This window comes from Neoarius graeffei, chromosome 5, assembly GCF_027579695.1.
Source record: "Neoarius graeffei isolate fNeoGra1 chromosome 5, fNeoGra1.pri, whole genome shotgun sequence".
Lineage (NCBI taxonomy): Eukaryota > Metazoa > Chordata > Actinopteri > Siluriformes > Ariidae > Neoarius > Neoarius graeffei.
The window spans coordinates 44,424,180-44,443,596 of record NC_083573.1 but is presented as its reverse complement, the minus strand read 5'-3'; positions in this window follow the sequence as shown (position 1 = coordinate 44,443,596).

The window sequence follows — 19,417 nt, the reverse complement described above, 5'->3', positions numbered from 1 at the left end:
TAGAAGGCCCTAGCATGGGGCAAAATTCCCACCTATGCAACAAAAATATCTAATGCACTTTAGGCAAGGCAAGTTTATTTATAAAGCACATTTCATACACAGTGGCAGTTCAATGTGCTTTACAGAAGTAAAAGCAAAACAGTAAACAATAGAAAATAAAATTACATAAAATAAATGGGGAAGAAAAATAATAAGAATTAAACAATAGTAGAAATAAAATAATAAAATGAAGTAAAAGTTCAGTAAAAGAAAAAAAAACCAGCAGAATAAAATAGAATAAAAATTAAGTAAAATTTAAAACATGCAGAGACTGTAAAAGTTAAGAGTTTAAAACATGTAGAGATGACAATATTAATAATTTAGCAGAAAGCATCTGAAAACAGCTTGGTCTTTAATCTAGATTTGAAGCTGCCAACAGCAGGAGCATTTTTGATGTCCTCTGGCAGTTGGTTCCATAGCTGTACTGCATAGTAGCTAAAAGCTGCTTCACCACACTTTGTTTTAACAACAGTTTTACCAGTAAATTTTTCTGCTGCGATCTGGTAGATCTGATTGGGTTAGGCCACTGTAACATATCAGAGAGGTAATTGGGCCCTGTACCATTTAAAGATTTGTACACCAGCAGCAATGCTTTAAAGTCAATTCTGTAGCTTACTGGAAGCCAGTGAAGGGACCTTAAAATTGGAGTAATGTGCTCCGTTCTTTTTGTTCGTGTGAGAACCCTAGCCGCTGCATTTTGAACCAGCTGAAGTCGTTTGATGGTCTTTTTTGGCAGGCCTGTGAAAAGGCCATTGCAGTAATCAACCCTACTAGAGATGAAGGCATGCATAAGTTTTTCCAGATCATTTTTTGACACAAGTCCTCTTAGTTTGGAAATGTTTTTTAGGTGATAAAATGCCATTTTAGTGATTGCTTTCATGTGACTGTCAAAATTTAGCTCGCTATCAATGAAAACACCAAGATTTTTAACCATTTCTTTTGTTTTAATCCCCTTTGTGTCAAGAATAGTGGTAATCCTGAGTCTTTCATCTTTTTTCCCCAAATATAATTACTTCTGTTTTATCTGTGTTCAGCTGAAGAAAATTTTGTGACATCCAGTTGTTGATTTGGTCGATACACTGGTAGAGACATTCAAAGGGGGTATAATCATTAGGTGATAGAGCAAAATAAATTTGGGTGTCATCTGCATAGCAGTGATACAAAATTGAGTTGTTCTTGATAATTTGCCCAAGTGGGAGCATATAAAGGTTGAATAGTAATGGTCCAAGAATCGACCCCTGGGGGACACCACAGGTCAAGGACATTGATGTTGAGGTACAATTTCCCATGGTAACAAAGAAGCTTCTATCTTTTAAGTATGATTTTAACCAATTGATAACTTTACCAGTCAACCCAACCCAGTGTTCAAGTCGATATAGCAGTATGTTGTGATCAACAGTATCAAAAGCTGCACTGAGGTCCAGTAACACCAGGACCGATGTTTTGCCTGCATCAGTATTAAGACGTATGTCATTTATAACTTTAATCAGCGCTGTTTCAGTGCTATGATTGGCACGAAATCCTGACTGAAAGTTATCAAAACAGCTGTTTGACATCAAGAAGGCAGTTAATTGATTGAAGACAATTTTTTCAAGGATTTTCCCGATGAATGGTAGATTTGATACTGGCCTGTAGTTGTTCAATACTGAAGCATCCAGATTATTCTTTTTAAGTAGGGGCTTTACAATGGCTTTTTTCAGGGACACAGGAAAAATGCCAGTCTCTAGGGATGTATTTATGATCTGAAGCACATCTGTAATTATGAGGTGAAGAACAGACTTAAAAAAGTTGGTGGGCAAAATGTCCAATTCAGATGTTGTGGAACTGAGATTTTGTACAGTTTTTTCAATCTCCACACATATAATTGTAACACTTTGAGTGGGTGGGTGGAGCACAGAAGTACGGCAGGCCAGAACTGAGTTCCATAAACTCTTTATTTTCAGTTTTTCAGCTTTTAACAAACTCCCAGTCACACAGACACGCGCACACACACATCAGTCGTCTGGTTCGGGAGAGAGCTCCCTTTCTCTGCTCTCTCTCTCCTTATATAGGGTGCAGTCACTGGGGAAGACACACAAACACAGATTAACAGACATCAGGTGTAGTGATTCTGACACTTACCTTCCCTGACTCCGCCCTCCTGTCACAGACCGACGCTTGACCACGCCCCTGCTGCCACATACCTGCCTGCAGCTAACTCCCCCCCCCCACCCCCCCACCAGAGAGGAAGTCCACCACGACCCGGCCTGTGGATCACCTTGAAATTAAAAAAGGGCTGGAGTGCCAGATACCAACGGGTGATCTGCGCGTTGGCATCCTTGGATGGTGGAGCCAATGGAGGGGCGCATGGTCCAAACAGAGGGTGAAAGGGCGCCCCAGGAGGTAGTAGCGGAGGGCGAGGACTGCCGACTTGATCGCCAGGCACTCCTTCTCTATGGTGCTGTAGCGCCCCTCACGCACCGACAGCTTCCTGCTGATGTAGAGCACGGGGCGGTCCTCCCCCTCCTGGGACAGAACGGCCCCCAGCCCTCTGTCCGAGGAGTCCGTCTGCAACATAAAAGGAAAAGTCAGGGGAGTGTAACAGTGGCCCCCTGCACAGTGCAGCCTTCACCTCAGAGAAAGCCTGTTGGTATTGCTCCGTCCACTGGACCGGATCTGGTGCCCCCTTTTTAGTGAGATCAGTCAGCGGGCTGGTGACGTCTGAATAATTAGGTATAAACCTACGATAGTAGCCAGCCAGCCCCAGGAACTGTCTCACCCCCTTTTTGGTCTTGGGCCTCGGGCAGGCCGCAATCGCTGCTGTCTTATTAATTTGGGGATGCACCTGCCCATTGCCCAAGTGGAAGCCCAGATACCGTACTTCCACCCGCCCAATCGCACACTTCTTTGGGTTGGCTGTGAGACCCGCTCGCCTCAGCAACCCAAGGACGGCCCTCAGGTGTTGCAGGTGCCGCAGCCAGTCGTTACTGTAGATTATGATGTCGTCTAAGTACGCGGCCGCATAGGTGGCGTGGGCGCGGAGGACCCTGTCCATAAGCCGCTGGAACGTAGCAGGTGCCCCAAACAACATACATGTCAACCTATACGGAATGTCCGTATTTTATACGGATTTGATTCAATAAACGTAGTATACGGGCATACAAATAAAGTTATACAGATTCTTTTAAAAAAACTTCAATATTTATTTAGAGCTATAATCAATTCCCACAATGATAAAAGAGTGCATAACATTTACAAACGTACTGTACACCACAGAAAGCACAGACAGCCAGTAAAGAGTCTTATGAAATTGCACGTTATCTCATGGTAGCGAGACTTCGTTCCACTTTTGATCATGCGCACACTGCATTGCGAGAATCCTGCCAACCGTGAAGTAACATTTTGTTTGAAAAGCGTATTTCCACCTGAGCCACGACTGAAAAGATTCTGAATGCACACTCTGGCAAAGAAATTCAAAACACAATACAACGGTAGGTTTCTCCCTGAATGGAAGGACCTTTTCAATGGCATAATCCAACTGGCAGCCTCCAAAAACGAAGAATACGCACACTGCACACTGTGTGTGTGTGACATCAAAGTTGCAGCATCGGGAGTGTATGATGTGAAAGAACATTTCAAATCGAAACTACATCAGCGGAATGCAAGCCAAAGGCAAAATCAGCCACTGATGACAGTATTTGCGCGCTCAAAAACTGATATGCCAACAACTGGAAAAGACAGAAAACACAAGTTAGTGGGTGTTTTAGTTCAAGTTAGGCAGTGCTCTACCCCACAGTAATGCTGACTGCAGGGGCGCAGATAGGATTTTTGAACTGGGGGGGACTGAGCTGTCAGCAAATGATTCCATTTTGTGTAAATGCATATATGTACTGAAGCTTCAATATACATTAGAATTGTGAGTTTTCTAACTGAATGAACATTGGTAGACAAAGGCCTACCTGGTCAACACTAGCCATACATGATCAAATTGTTATTTGTCTGGTATGTTAATCATGCTCCAAAACTTCATGTCTTCTGCATGTTTTATTTAAACATTTGCTGATCTCAGCAGGATGAAGAATCTCATCACAGAAACTTTAACTGTAACTTCTAACAAAAAGGGAAATGTCCAAAAATTAATAACAAAATAAAATTTAAATGATTCACACTCGTGCCTTCATGTATGATTAGAAACATAAAATGTGTATGAAAACAGAAGTATAAACACTTGAACAACAGATTCACACAAATAAAAATAAAAAGTATTTTTCCAATAAACAAAATTGATAGAAAAAAAAAATTCCCTCTGCAGCCAAATAAATTTACCATCTCGAAGCAGACTCAATAGGTCCCAAAAACATCTCTCCGCCGCTTCCCAGTTTAAAAACTGGGACATCATGGAACATGGAATTCGAAAAAAATGGACAGTTAATGAAATGAAACGAAAACCCCAACGTTTATGCTGGTAGATGCTAGATTTCAATGCTTTTCCAACTTCCAACTTAGGAGTACAACTGAACGCACCATTAGTCATAGCAGAAGCACCAAATGGATGAGCTGTGCAGTGTTATTAACCGAGAATTACGTGGAAAATTGAACACCTTGCTTTCCCAACTCTGCAAGGATCTGCTCCAGCCTTTCCCCTTCTTGAATCGGTGTAATGTGGATTGATCACAGACAAGGCTACTGCTGCTGCCATTTCAACTTTGTGCTGCAATGTAAGTTAGTCTAACTAACAGAACATTAATCCTCACTTTTTCTACCTATGTTTGGTGCCTTACGTAGGGACAGTGGGGGGGGCAGATAGGGGTCACTATAAATCTGGGGGAGACATATCCCCCCCGTCCCCAGTGCCATCTGTGCCCTTGGCTGACTGTGAGAGAGTTTTCTCTCAAGTCAGGAAGATACAAAAAAAAAAATATTTTTAAACAAGTATATTGAAGAGGAAGTATGTTAATGGAGGATGATGAGGGATAAATAGTATAGGGTTGATTGTTATATTAGAACTAACTTAGTATATGGTATATATTTATTTATGGGGATAGATATCTTCATATTTACAGGGATAGGTATGTAGTAGATATTTATTTTTATAATTATATATTTATATAGATATTTATGAAGTGTATATATGGAATGAAGTATATATTTAATTTTGTAACTAAATATTTATATAGATATTTATGAAGTGTATGTGTGTGTATGTATATGTGTGTGTATGTATATGTGTGTGTGTATATATATATATATATATATATATATATATATATATATAGTGTGTGTGTGTGTAAATATATGTATATGTATATATGTGTGTATGTATATGTGTGTGTATATAAATATATATATATATATATATATATATATATATATATATATATATATATATATATATATGGATATGGTATGTAGTATATATTTATTTTTGTAATTATATATTTATATGGATAATCATGAAGTGTATATATGGTATATATTTTTATAGGTGTATTAATGTAGTTTGGATTTTGGGGTAGTTAAAAAGGGGTGGGAAATTAAAAAAAAAGTATTGTACTTCTTCCCACTCCTTTTTCGAACAATGTGCGGTGTATTGTAATGTCTTAGCTCTTTATGTTATTTTATTTATTCTTTTTTTGTCACTTTTTTCATTTTCTTTCTTTTGTATGTACAAATAGTTACATACATTTTTATACATGTTCGAAATAAATAAATTCATTCATTCATACACACAGAGAGCAGAAAGAACCTGAATGCAGACACACTGACCTGGCCTACTGCAGTGTAAGCATACATGTCAACCTATACAGAATGTCCGTATTTTATACGGATTTGATTCAATAAACGTAGTATACGGGCGTACAAATAAAGTTATACGGATTCTTTAAAAAAAACCTTCAGTATTTATTTAGAGCTATAATCAATTCCCACGATGATAAAAGAGTGCATAACATTTACAAACGTACACTACAGAAAGCACAGACAGCCAGTAAAGAGTCTTATGAAATCGCGCGTTATCTTGTGGTAGCGAGACTTCGTTCCACTTTTGATCATGCGCAGCGCACACCGCATTGCGAGAATCCCGCCAACTGGGAAGTAACATTTTTGGTTGAAACGCGTATTTCCACCTGAGTGACTTTTACTAGCGACTGAAAAGATTCTGAATGGGCACTCCGGCAAGATCAACACAGACACTTACTGTGACATGCAGCCTAGTGAGTATTGGTGCAGACTGCTAAAAAAAAGCTGTCATGGAGTACAATTCAGAACATTAGAGTGACACTTTGTGTTTTTGTCAAACATTGGAGCTTTGTATTCATTCTAAAGGTTTATTGTTATTAATATTGAATAAAAAGTAACTTGGATATATCATTGTTAATTACCATTCAAATTTTAGGTAAATTATTTTAATTTGCATCTTATACGGATTTTATAAGGGAAATACGGATTTTGGAGGTTGGTTATACTGGTTTGATTGACCAAAGGTTGACATGTATGTGTAAGATCAACACAAACACTTGCTGTGACATGCAGCCTAGTGAGGTATTGGTGCAGAGTGCTAAAAAAGCTGTCATGGAGTACAATTCAGAACTAGTGACACTTTGTGTTTTTGTCAAACATTGTGTCATGGTCCTACCTGTGGGCTTCTCTCTTCAGGTATCATCTCCACTCAGCATTACCGGCCACACCCGCACTCACTTCCTCTTATTATCTTTCAGTGACTGTCATTGGCTGTTGCCGATCACCTGCTCTCCCCCTGTGTGTATTTAAGCTGCAGTTCTCCCTAGCTCCTGTGTCAGATTGTCTGCAACTCTCAGTCTGATAACCTGCTCTGTGTTCCCACTACTCTGACTCCTGAAGATTTCCTGTTCTGTCTGACTCCGTCTGCTCTCCAGCCCCGGTAACCTGATCTGCCTTCTGTTCTGTCGACTCTGCCTCTTGCCTGCCCCTCCTGTACCTTCGCCTGATCTCCAGCTCGCCCAGCCCTGCTGCTCACCTGTCTCTCTATCTCCTGTCTGCTGAGGAACTGTTTGCTGGGAGACTGCCTGTATCCCTAGCGCTGTCAGCCCTATAGCCACGCCTCTCTGACTACACCTGGTCCTGTCTCATCTCTGCTGCTAAGCAGGGTCGGACCTGGTCAGTACTTGGATGGGAGACCTCAGACGTCACCACCAGCCATCCCTGCCTCTCAGTTCTCCTGCCACTGGACTTCACCCACACACATTCTTCCAACTCCCCTTTCCCCTATTATAAATAAACTGTGGTTTGAGCGCATTTGATCTCTTCTCCTGTCTGTTCCTTGACACATTGGAGCTTTGTATTCATTCTGAATGTTTATTGTTATTAATACTGAATAAAAAGTAACTGGGATACATCATTGTTAATTATCATTCAAATTTTAGGTAAATTATTTTAATTTGCATCTTATAAGGATTTTATAAGGGAAATAAGGATTTTGGAGGTTGGTTATACAGGTTTGATTGACCAAAGGTTGACGTATGAAACAACCCAAAAGGAAGTGTGACAAATTGGTGTAAGCCAAACGGTGTGGAAAAGGCCGTTTTTTCTCGGGATAGTGGAGTCAAGGGGATCTGCCAATAACCCTTCGTCAAATCCAGTGTTGAATAAAAGCGAGCCGTACCTAGTCGATCTTCCTGTTGCGCCAGCACCAGGGCCTCGAACCGTTGCGCTTGCTCCTTTCGGAGGGCAACCAGTGCCTGGTGCTGGCTCTGTTGGGCCGTGGCGAGGGCGTGGATCAGGTCTGCAAAGAAGGAGGACTCCATGGGGCTGTTCTCCTCTGTGCTCCTTCCCAGGTTTCGGCACCACTGTAACACTTTGAGCATGTGGGTGGAGCACAGAAGTACGGCAGGCCAGAACTGAGTTCCACAAAAACTCTATATTTTCAGCTTTTAACAAACTCCCAGTCACACAGACACACGCGCACACACACATCAGTCATCTGGTTCGGGAGAGAGCTCCCTTCCTCTGCTCTCTCTCTCCTTATATAGGGCGCAGTCACTGGGGAAGACACACAAACACAGATTAACAGACATCAGGTGTAGTGATTCTGCCACTTACCTTCCCTGACTCCGCCCTCCTGTCACAGACCAACGCTTGACCACGCCCCCACTGCCATAATAATACTCGAAATAAAGATCTTCTCTGCTTGCCCCTTGCTAAAACTGCTAAGTATCATATTTATTTTCACTTATATGGGCCTAAAGTGTGGAAAACACTTCTGAGGAGTTTGAGAAAGGAAGCATTATTCCCTAAATTCAAGAAGAGTCTCAGACTTCATTTGTGTAGTTAGTTTGGATATAAGTGTCTTCATAGCCTATCATTTTTTGTTCATATACGTGTTTATATTGGTTATTTAAATAATATTGGCTGGCTTTGAGTGGTATATCAGATATATTCCATTCAGCTAGCATGATATTGAACGAGTCGAAGACGAGTAGCTGAATGGAATATATCTGATAGACCACAAAAAAAGCCATCTCTTCTCCTTCTTCTTCTTCTACTTATTATTATTATACATAGACATTTGATGGAATAATTATAGATTTTACAAAAAGTTAAAAACAGGGGTATAAACTTACCAATATTGAATGCTGATTCTGATCAAATGTAATTCAATGTTCTGCCAATCCAATGTACAAAGTCAAAGTTCTCACAATAAAAATGGTACAAGTCCAAAAAGCCTGAACAACAACCCAACTTGTATACAAGCCATATGCAGGTTGACCATTCAAGTTCAAAGTTACTTTTGGTCATAGTTAATTGTTACATTGCAGTTGTTCAAAACAAAAGGACTTTGCTGAGTCAAGTCCACAAGTGAAGTCGTCTTGTAAAAGTCTCCGTCATGTTTCCTCACCTCCAAGTTGAACTTTATATTTCTGCTATTGCTGTCTTTTCCAGTTTTTCAATGTCCTTTGGTATTTTTTCTCTTGTAAATATGTGTGAAGAATATCCAGTGAAGTTTTGGTAGCCTTTCTGGTGTTCAGCATTTCTTTCTCTTTCAAAATTCTCTCTAAATCTTCCACTTTTAATGAAGCAAACCTCGTGGCCATGTTTGTGTACAAGCTGTCACAGTCACTCACTAGTGCAGAAGTTTTATGTCTCCAATGTGTCTCTTTTCCAGTTTTTCAATGTCCGTTGGTATGTTTTTCTCTTGTAAATATGCGTGAAGAATATATAATGAAGTTTTAGTAGCCTTCCGGGTGTTCAGCGCATCTTTAGTTTTGGTTTTCAGTTAATTATTTGGTGCTTAGATCTAGGACTGGATCTTCTCTCTTTCCCAGCTGACAAAGTGTGGCTCATGCACAGCAGAAAAGTTTTGTCATTGAATCTTCGAATGAGCGCCGATGTGTGACGTCGTGTTGTCTTGACAACGTGCAATATTATAACAATATTGCACGCTCATTCTCCATTGGGGAGAGTGGCGTAATACATGGAGGATAAGCGATATGATAATAATATTGCATGCCATCAATAAACCCACTAGAAGGGAATAGAATACATGTTTGTATTCCATGGAACAAGTGGCTCGTATGTATAATGATTAGTTATATTACAGGCCTCCATTTAAACCAACCTTAGCTGAATTGGGCCACCTGTTTAAATATTGTTGATAAATAAATAAACAAACATTGCATAACACAGTGAGATACAGATTTGAGTAGTAATGTTAAATCGCATATTAATCGTTTTGTGCTCCTCTTTCAAGTCTATCTGCTGCTTCATGTAGCATATTAGCTGCTCTTCTCCATTTTATCTGTAGTTGCAGATCCACAGTTTGCCCCCTCCCCGCACTTTTACAGACCAATCAGAATGGCCCTCATTTGCATATTAGAATCCTTCAAACCTTCAACCTATCCTTCAACCTATCTCATCTCATTATCTCTAGCCGCTTTATCCTGTTCTACAGGGTCGCAGGCAAGCTGGAACCTATCCCAGCTGACTACGGGCGAGAGGCGGGGTACACCCTGGACAAGTCGCCAGGTCATCACAGGGCTGACACATAGACACAGACAACCATTCACACTCACACCTACGGTCAATTTAGAGTCACCAGTTAACCTAACCTGCATGTCTTTGGACTGTGGGGGAAACCAGAGCACCCGGAGGAAACCCACGCGCACACGGGGAGAACATGCAAACTCTGCACAGAAAGGCCCTCGCCGGCCACGGGGATCGAACCCGGACCTTCCTGCTGTGAGGCAACAGCGCTAACCACTACACCACCGTGCTGCCCATCTTGAAATATCATCTCATCTCATTATCTCTAGCCACTTTATCCTTCTACAGGGTCGCAGGCAAGCTGGAGCCTATCCCAGCTGACTACGGGCGAAAGGCGGGGTACACCCTGGACAAGTCGCCAGGTCATCACAGGGCTGACACATAGACACAGACAACCATTCACACTCACATTCACACCTACGGTCAATTTAGTAAACTAGTAAATCCAGTAAAGGAAAAACTTGAGACTGAAAGGTTTTAACAGTCATCCAAATGACTGAACGTAAACATTGCTACAGTAACATACTAGCTATGATGTTGTTGACATTAGCTAGTGCTAACAGCTAGTTGCTAATACACTGCTACAACTACACCGACCCTAATAATACAGTTCTTCATCATTGCCTGGTAACAGCAAATTTATAACAGGCCATGTCTCAACAGACTAAGAAGTTATTTCAATCACATTTAATAACATTTTGTTTATCCTGAGGACCGAAAGTAAATGAAAATGTGAACAAACCTTAGCTGTAATAAGATGGCGACCACCGGCTCCAGGGACGACCCGCTGATGTAGGCATGTTACCCAGCCTGACACAAAATATTTGTAGGCATCCAAACTCTTATACGCTTTCAGATCAATATCTGTGTATGGCGATGGGTTTTTAACGACATAGGTATACAGATCATGTGGGCCGAAGTCAGGTAAAGACGAGGGCTTCGTGTACTTCCGTACGTCAGTGAACAATCCTGGTGGAAGCAGGTAAACGTCGTTCTCTAAGCCTGCTAACCTCAATTTTTGCAAATACCTCTCCCTCTGCCCGCCCTGTAAATGCCCTACGTCGCTGGATAGTGAAGGTGTTTTCTGCATCTCGCTCCTTTTTATGTTTTTCGTTTGTCGCCTTCCTCGCATTCAAACTGATTCGAGCCGTGCCGTCCAAAATGGCAGCCTCACATGACTTGGTCACGTGAGTGAAATACCTCAATAGGGTTCTTCTCTGTCACTCACCCTGTCACTGACACACGCACACACCTCCTCGCTCCCTGTCCTATGGCCTTAGACCCTTTAAATCACGTGCTCATTTTTTGAATGGGGGAAGCAGAAAGAGGAATGAATGGAGGTCGATGGAAGCCGGCGCAGGTACATTCTGACATCCTTCAGTATTCTTCAATGCTCCGAAATAGATTGACTGCAACACGCTTATGGATTACTTTTTTTCTTCTTCGCCCTTTTTGAGGAAGGTACAGATGGACTTAAACCCACATCTGAAGAGGTGAGATCGCTCCTTTTTTGTTTCCTTTTTTTTTTTTTGCTGGCGAGGATTGTTTTGTTTTTGGAAAGTGCACGGGCGGTGCACGGTTTTTGTTATACTGCTTACGCAGTGGTTGGACTAAAGACTCTGCCCTGAAGGCTATCCTCTCACTCTCTCTCTCACTCTGCACCATCATACAATAAAATATTCACATTGGAAATATGTTGTAAGCGCGTTTCATGCATTAAGTTATAAGATTTGTTAACGACTCGTATCGAGTTCGTTACAAGGAAAGTCACATAAACTTAATGCTTCAGCCTCAATATGACACTAATGTTCCTTTTGGCCATTTCAGCCATTTTTGCGTCTTTACTTTGTCTCTGTAATACTGTTTTATGTATTTTCTATTTTTGAATTTGTAGTTATTGTAAATTGTGAAAACAGACAGGTTTTGCACACAGTTAAATTGGTGTTTGATCAATGTCCTGATGTCCCAATAACAAAAATTTAATTTAAACGTGCATAAATTTCATTGGTGTCTTGATGCCCTGATAAGAAAATGAAATGGAGAAAAGTAAAAGTACGTGTTGTAAATACACAAAGAAAATAAATACGACCTGTAAAGGAAATATGATTGAATTACACTTTGTCAGAAAAACATTAGGAATTTATTTTTAATAACTTTTGAACTTTTTCTGATTTGGTGTTGTATCTCCACCCTAAAGATGCACTTAGAAACCGTGAAGATGGCTTTGGACTGCAAATGATACGACCAGTTTTGCTACAAAGGCATCGGCCTACAACTGCTATGATAACTTTAGGACTGCAATTACCATGAACAGTCTCCATCAGTGAACAGTTGATGACTTCAACAAAATAGACTTTATGTTAAAAGGTATAATGAACTTCCTGGTTACACAATTCCACTTTGACCATATAGCACACCATTAGAGAAGCAAGTTATTTCTAATTGCACAATCTGAGGTTCCCTTTCGAGTCTGGTTCCCTCCTCATGTCACCTCAGGGTGTTTTTTCTTGCCAACATCACCTCTGGTTTGCTCATTCAAGAAACGTTTATAAATTCATAGATGTAAAATGGATACCTGGAATTTATATATTTCTGTACAGCTGCTTTGTGAAAATGTTCATTGTTAAAAGTGCGAAAGAAATAAAACTAAACTGAAATGAGAGTCAGTAATGCAGGACTTTAGAGACCAAATACATGGATTTTCTTTCTTCCTTTTAATTATACTGTCAATCACCAAATCCCTCACAAAAAAAAAATTCACAGGATGAGAAATGAAAGTCTATACACAATTACAGTGTAACAGATTTATTATAAGATTATATAATAATAATAATAATAATAATAATAATAAGTGTACCAGAGATTTATTACGATTCGAGATTAAATATATTAATGATAATAATAAAAATAGTAATAATAAGAGGAAGAAATTAACAGTAACAGACACATTACTAGATTATATATTATATATACACTACTACTACTACTACTAAAAACTCATAATAAAAATAATAAATTAAGTGTAAGAAAGATATTACTGGACTATACATGAAATATACTACTACTAAATTAATAATAACAATAATAAATTAAGTCTAAGAGAAATATTACTGGAATATAGATTAAATATACTACTAATACTACTACTAAAATAACAATAAAAAAATTAATAAACAGTGTAAAAGATATTTCACTGGATTGTACATTAAATATACTAATAAGAAAAAGAAGAGAAACTGAACTTATATTGCATCTTTTTCAGACCCAAGGTCACTTTACAATTACAATAAAATAAAATAAAATCTCGACATGAGTACCTGAGAGGGACTTCATCACCCGTACAGTCTTCTGCAGTCTTGCAGGAAAACCAGGCGATGTCGGCGATCTGGGGTGAAACGTGGTGAACCTAGAAGGAAAGAGAAAAAAATTCAGCTTCACTTTTCAACCACCACAGAAGCATAGCAGGTTCCTCCACAAACATATACTGTAGTTTCGTAATGTTTCACAGTGATTCAGATTAACATCAGTTTCATGAATATGACACCTGACCTGTGATTATGAAGGAGCACATGGACAATATTTAACTGGATGCTTGTTAGCAGTGAATTTCACTGATAGAAATCCACGTGTCTTGTGTAGTAGAGCCCGATGCCTCACCTTAGCACGCTTGCACGGGGGTTCACTATGTGAGCAGGGGCTCTGAGCAGCTTTTCTTTTCCTCCCCCAGCTCAGGTAAGGAGGTGTCTGCATTTCTGGAGGACTGAGGTCCACAAAAGCAGGAGACCCTGTAAAGGAGGCACAAATGCAATCCAAAATCAATCAAATATGGAGAACGGATTGGAGAGAGCTAAGAGCGTTTTCACACTTGGGCCAAAAACTTGACCCTGCACCCAGGACCCCATTATAGACTTCTTGTCTGGGTGAAAGATTTGTTTCGATATAGAAGAAATTCTGTTTTAAATGTGGATCAGCTTTGTGAAATATCAAACAGCTGCCACACACAATGACAAACATGTCAGGGTTTGGATGAAGTGAGTCCCAGACCACCATTTTCAAAAGGACAAGGGATCAGTTCTCTGAAAACAGCTCTCACACTCCACCAAATACACCGAACTCTCAGAGCAAACACTCACATACAGAATCAGTCAAAAGTTTGGACAGTAACGAGTACTGTTAGTGCGTCCAAACTTTTTCACTGGTCCTGTATTTCATGGTGGGTCATACTGAGAAGTGTTATCTGCTGGCGTTGTGGATGAAAGTTTAAATGATTTCCTTCCTCGGGCCAATTTCACTGCTAATCTCACACATGGACATGAAGATCCGACAGGATATTTAGTACACTGAGAAACTTCTCTCGTCAAATTTTCACATGAATTTTTACCTTTGGCTGGGAAGACAGCGCACTCTGGCTCCTCGGGCGAAAAGTCGGAATCTTTCTGTAAATAAAGATTAGATATCTCAGTTTATCCCACACTTTATTTATTCATCTTTAATTGTTTTCATTCATATGCATTCTTCAAGTAAATATAACAGGAATCGGGGGAGAAAAACAGGGGCGTTTTCTCAAAAGGATTAAAGATGTAGATGAGATCAATGTTTCACCTTTAATCGTTTGCAGGGAGGCTGCTCAGCATCAGCCAAACAGACACGTTTCCTCTTCTGCTGAGGCTTCACACCATCAGGTGATGGATTTTTATTTGTCGCCTCAGCAGCAGGAGACTCTGCAAAGCAGGACACAAACGCAAGAGTGAGAATGCAGTGCAGATAAATTGCAGATGGAATTCTTCTACTTGCTTTTCCTTACATTCATACTCATTCTACTACTGATAGACCTCCTGCAATTTTTATTAATCAAATAATTCATTTTTACTATGAGATGCAAGAATCATTACTTGTCTTGGTGCTCTGTCGTTTCCCCAGCGAGGCCTCTGATTTCTCCTCTTGCCCAGGAACAGGTGATGGCTGACCTACAAAAAAAAAAAAAAAAGCATGAAGATCATACTGGGCATTAAAACACTGACAATTAGTGAATCTTCACTTGTTTTTTTTTTACTTTTAGTCTGAAGACCCAAATGCCATCTGATGATTCTTGGCTTCTTCGGCTTCAAGTCAGGATCCTGGTTTGAGGAAGGGCCTCGCAGGTTCTCCTGTGTGACACAATAAAGAGTGTTAATGACCTTAAACATGGCGGCCGACAGGGTTGCCACGGGATATGTGATGTCAATGAAAAACTTCTATACAGATGTTTACATATTTTAAAGGAAATATATGCATTCAGGTAAAGGACAGAGCAATGAATTATAATTATGAGTATCGTCACATCCTGCGTACCTTGCAGTCCGTGAGCCGAACTCGGCGTCGCCTGTTTGGGCAGCGGTTCTCCATGTAGAATTCGCACACAGTCAGGATCCCCTTAGCGGCTCTGCGATGACTGAATGGGCAGCGAAACAAGAACATGTTAAAACAATTTCCATCATCTTCACAGGGCAGAATCACTGTAGCAGGGCAAACATTCAACATTCACTTGAGAGGTTCTTGAAATTTTGTGTATTAAAAAAAAGCTAAACTACTCCGGTGTATGTGGCGTTGTAGAAGAAGTACTGTAGCAGTCTTCTTTCAACTCGCTGTGACACACGCCTGTCTCTCTGTTCTTCTACAGGATCATTTGATGAATCCGACAGGAACAAGACTCAACTACTCAGGTTTCTAATAATTCTTCTAATTACACAAAGCGGAAATGAAAAGATTGGGCTTTAAGGACAAAACATCCCACACAGATCTTCCAACTGCTGTTTGTGTGACTGAACTAGACTTTAAATATCTGTACCACAGGTTCCTCAGACATCCTCTAACTGTGCCGTCATAAATCTCCAGAAACAACAAGGCAACAAACCATTCAACTCATAAACACTGTCATCGTGCGCTCTAACATGAGTGAAAATGCTCAAAAAGTGTTTTCAGAGCAACAACAACAACAAAAAAGCAAGGTCTGATTGTAAAAGCACAACGATCTGATCAGACGGCTCTTTGATCACAACTATACATCACGTTCAATCATTTCTGCACATCATTTTCAAACACATCCAGAGAACAGGAGGATGATTTCCTCAGCCAAGATAGTGATGGATTAATTTTGTTCATTAAAACCAAGCGTGGGCGGCACGGTGGTGTAGCGGTTAGCGCTGTCGCCTCATAGCAAGAAGGTCCGGGTTCGAGCCCCGTGGCCGGCGAGGGCCTTTCTGTGCGGAGTTTGCATGTTCTCCCCGTGTCCGCGTGGGTTTCCTCCGGGTGCTCCGGTTTCCCCCACAGTCCAAAGACATGCAGGTTAGGTTAACTGGTGACTCTAAATTGAGCGTAGGTGTGAATGTGAGTGTGAATGGTTGTCTGTGTCTATGTGTCAGCCCTGTGATGACCTGGCGACTTGTCCAGGGTGTACCCTGCCTTTCGCCCGTAGTCAGCTGGGATAGGCTCCAGCTTGCCTGCGACCCTGTAGAACAGGATAAAGCGGCTACAGATAATGAGATGAGATGAGATGAGATGAAAACCAAGCGTTGCCCAAAAGTTTTACTAGCAACATTTCCCTGGACTGGAAATTAATTAAGATGTCTGAGGGAAGCCGTGGCCTGATGGTTGCTGATTTGATTCCCTGGACCAGCAGAAATGGCTAAAGTACCCCTGGGCATGGCACCTAACCCCTAACTGCTCCCCTATCTGCTCTGGGTATGTTCTATATCTGCTAAATCCCTGTAATGTGAGGTTAATTAATAATAACTCAGCGGATTTAGTGCTGTTTGAGACTGATTGATTTACCTTTGCAGGAGATTTGCAGGTGAGTAGAAGTGTGTTTTGAGCAGATGTGCAGCGGTGATCAGCAGTTTGTGTTTCTCTGTAGAGCAGAAGGACATGCAGTGTGTGTGCTCTCTGCCTCAGTGTGTGTGCTCTGAGACCAAATTAGGCATTAGAATGTTGCTATAGTTACCGAAATTTCAAATCATAACTCACAGTTAAATCATAACATAGTCGCGCTGTGTCCGAATTAACTCTCATTCACTACATGCTAATGCTAACTGTTATAACTTTCAAAAACTAGTGTTAGAGTGGTAACTGTTAACAAAAAAACTTTCAAACAATAGCATTAGCATGTAGTGAATGAGAGTTAATTCGGACACAGCGCGACTATGTTATGATTTAACTGTGAGTTATGATTTGAAATTTCGGTAACTATAGCAACATTCTAATGCCTAATTTGGTCTCAGAGCACACACATTGAGGCAGAGAGCACACACACTGCATGTCCTTCTGCTCCACAGAGAAACACAAACTGCTGATCACCGCTGCACATCTGCTCAAAACACACTTCTACTCACCTGCAAATTTCCTGCAAAGGTAAATCAGTCTCAAACAGCACTAAAGCCGCTGAGTTATTATTAATTAACCTCACATTACAGGGATTTAGCAGATATAGAACATACCCAGAGCAGTTAGGGGTTAGGTGCCATGCCCAGGGGTACTTTAGCCATTTCTGCTGGTCCAGGGAATCAAATCAGCAACCATCAGGCCACGGCTTCCCTCAGACATCTTAATTAATTTCCAGTCCAGGGAAATGTTGCTAGTAAAACTTTTGGGCAACGCTTGGTTTTAATGAACAAAATTAATCCATCACTATCTTGGCTGAGGAAATCATCCTCCTGTTCTCTGGATGTGTTTGAAAATGATGTGCAGAAATGATTGAACATGATGTATAGTCGTGATCAAAGAGCCGTCTGATCAGATCGTTGTGCTTTTACAATCAGACCTTGCTTTTTTGTTGTTGTTGTTGCTCTGAAAACACTTTTTGAGCATTTTCACTCATGTTAGAGCGCACGATGACAGTGTTTATGAGTTGAATGGTTTGTTGCCTTGTTGTTTCTGGAGATTTATGACGGCACAGTTAGAGGATGTCTGAGGAACCTGTGGTACAGATATTTAAAGTCTAGTTCAGTCACACAAACAGCAGTTGGAAGATCTGTGTGGGATGTTTTGTCCTTAAAGCCCAATCTTTTCATTTCCGCTTTGTGTAATTAGAAGAATTATTAGAAACCTGAGTAGTTGAGTCTTGTTCCTGTTGGATTCATCAAATGATCCTGTAGAAGAACAGAGAGACAGCCGTGTGTCACAGCGAGTTGAAAGAAGACTGCTACAGTACTTCTTCTACAACGCCACATACACCGGAGTAGTTTAGCTTTTTTTTAATAAACAAAATTTCAAGAACCTCTCAAGTGAATGTTGAATGTTTGCCCTGCTGCAGTGATTCTGCCCTGTGAAGATGATGGAAATTGTTTTTAACATGTTCTTGTTTCGCTGCCCATTCAGTCATCGCAGAGCCGCTAAGGGGATCCTGACTGCGTGCGAATTCTACATGGAGAACCGCTGCCCAAACAGGCGACGCCGAGTTCGGCTCACGGACTGCAAGGTACGCAGGATGTGACGATACTCATAATTATAATTCATTGCTCTGTCCTTTACCTGAATGCATATATTTCCTTTAAAATATGTAAACATCTGTATAGAAGTTTTTCATTGACATCACATATCTCATGGCCACCCTTTCAGCCGCCATGTTTAAGGTCAGTTCTGACAGCTGTATGAAGGAGTTTAACACTCTGAGGTCCTGGGCCTGTCAGACACTCTGTGGCAGTCTGATAAGCCTTGACGTTTTTAAGTATTTCATCGAACTAAAAACATCCATGCAAAAGTGACACACATGGTTGTATTCTGGACACCCTCAGCAATAATAATATGAGAGTAAAGTGAATGTAATTAAATTTGTTTTTATTTAAATTAATTGCAAACATAACCTTACAAAAAACTATTTTCAGAGTCTTCAAACCTTGTAAAAAACACACTATAAATATATCTGCACAAGAGTTTTGAAATCTGAACCTTGTAAACATAGGTGTTGGCTACATAAAAGTAACAACAGCATTCAGAAATGTTCTGTAGTTTCAATACTAATTGTAGAAACTTCTGACTACCTTTGTTTTCTTTTGAAAGTCAGTTGCCCTTTCAAATGAATATTGATGAGGTAGGTGTAACTCACCTGTAATCCCCCCCGTCACTGTGCATTTGTCAAAGACCCTGGCCCTGGCCCCTGTACCCCCCCACCACCACCACCACCACCACCACCACCACACACACACACACACACACCTCTCTGCTTGGAAAGTTACTGCAAAGAAAAGAAGCCCTAAAAGCTACAGCTACATTTCATAATCTTATGCATAGACTTACGCACAGACTATAATAAATCTAAAGTTAGCAATGAAGATAAATTATGACTATGCAGGGCATGTTGACTTAGGTAACTAATTACTGTAAATCAGTAGTCAATAAATCAGTGAAA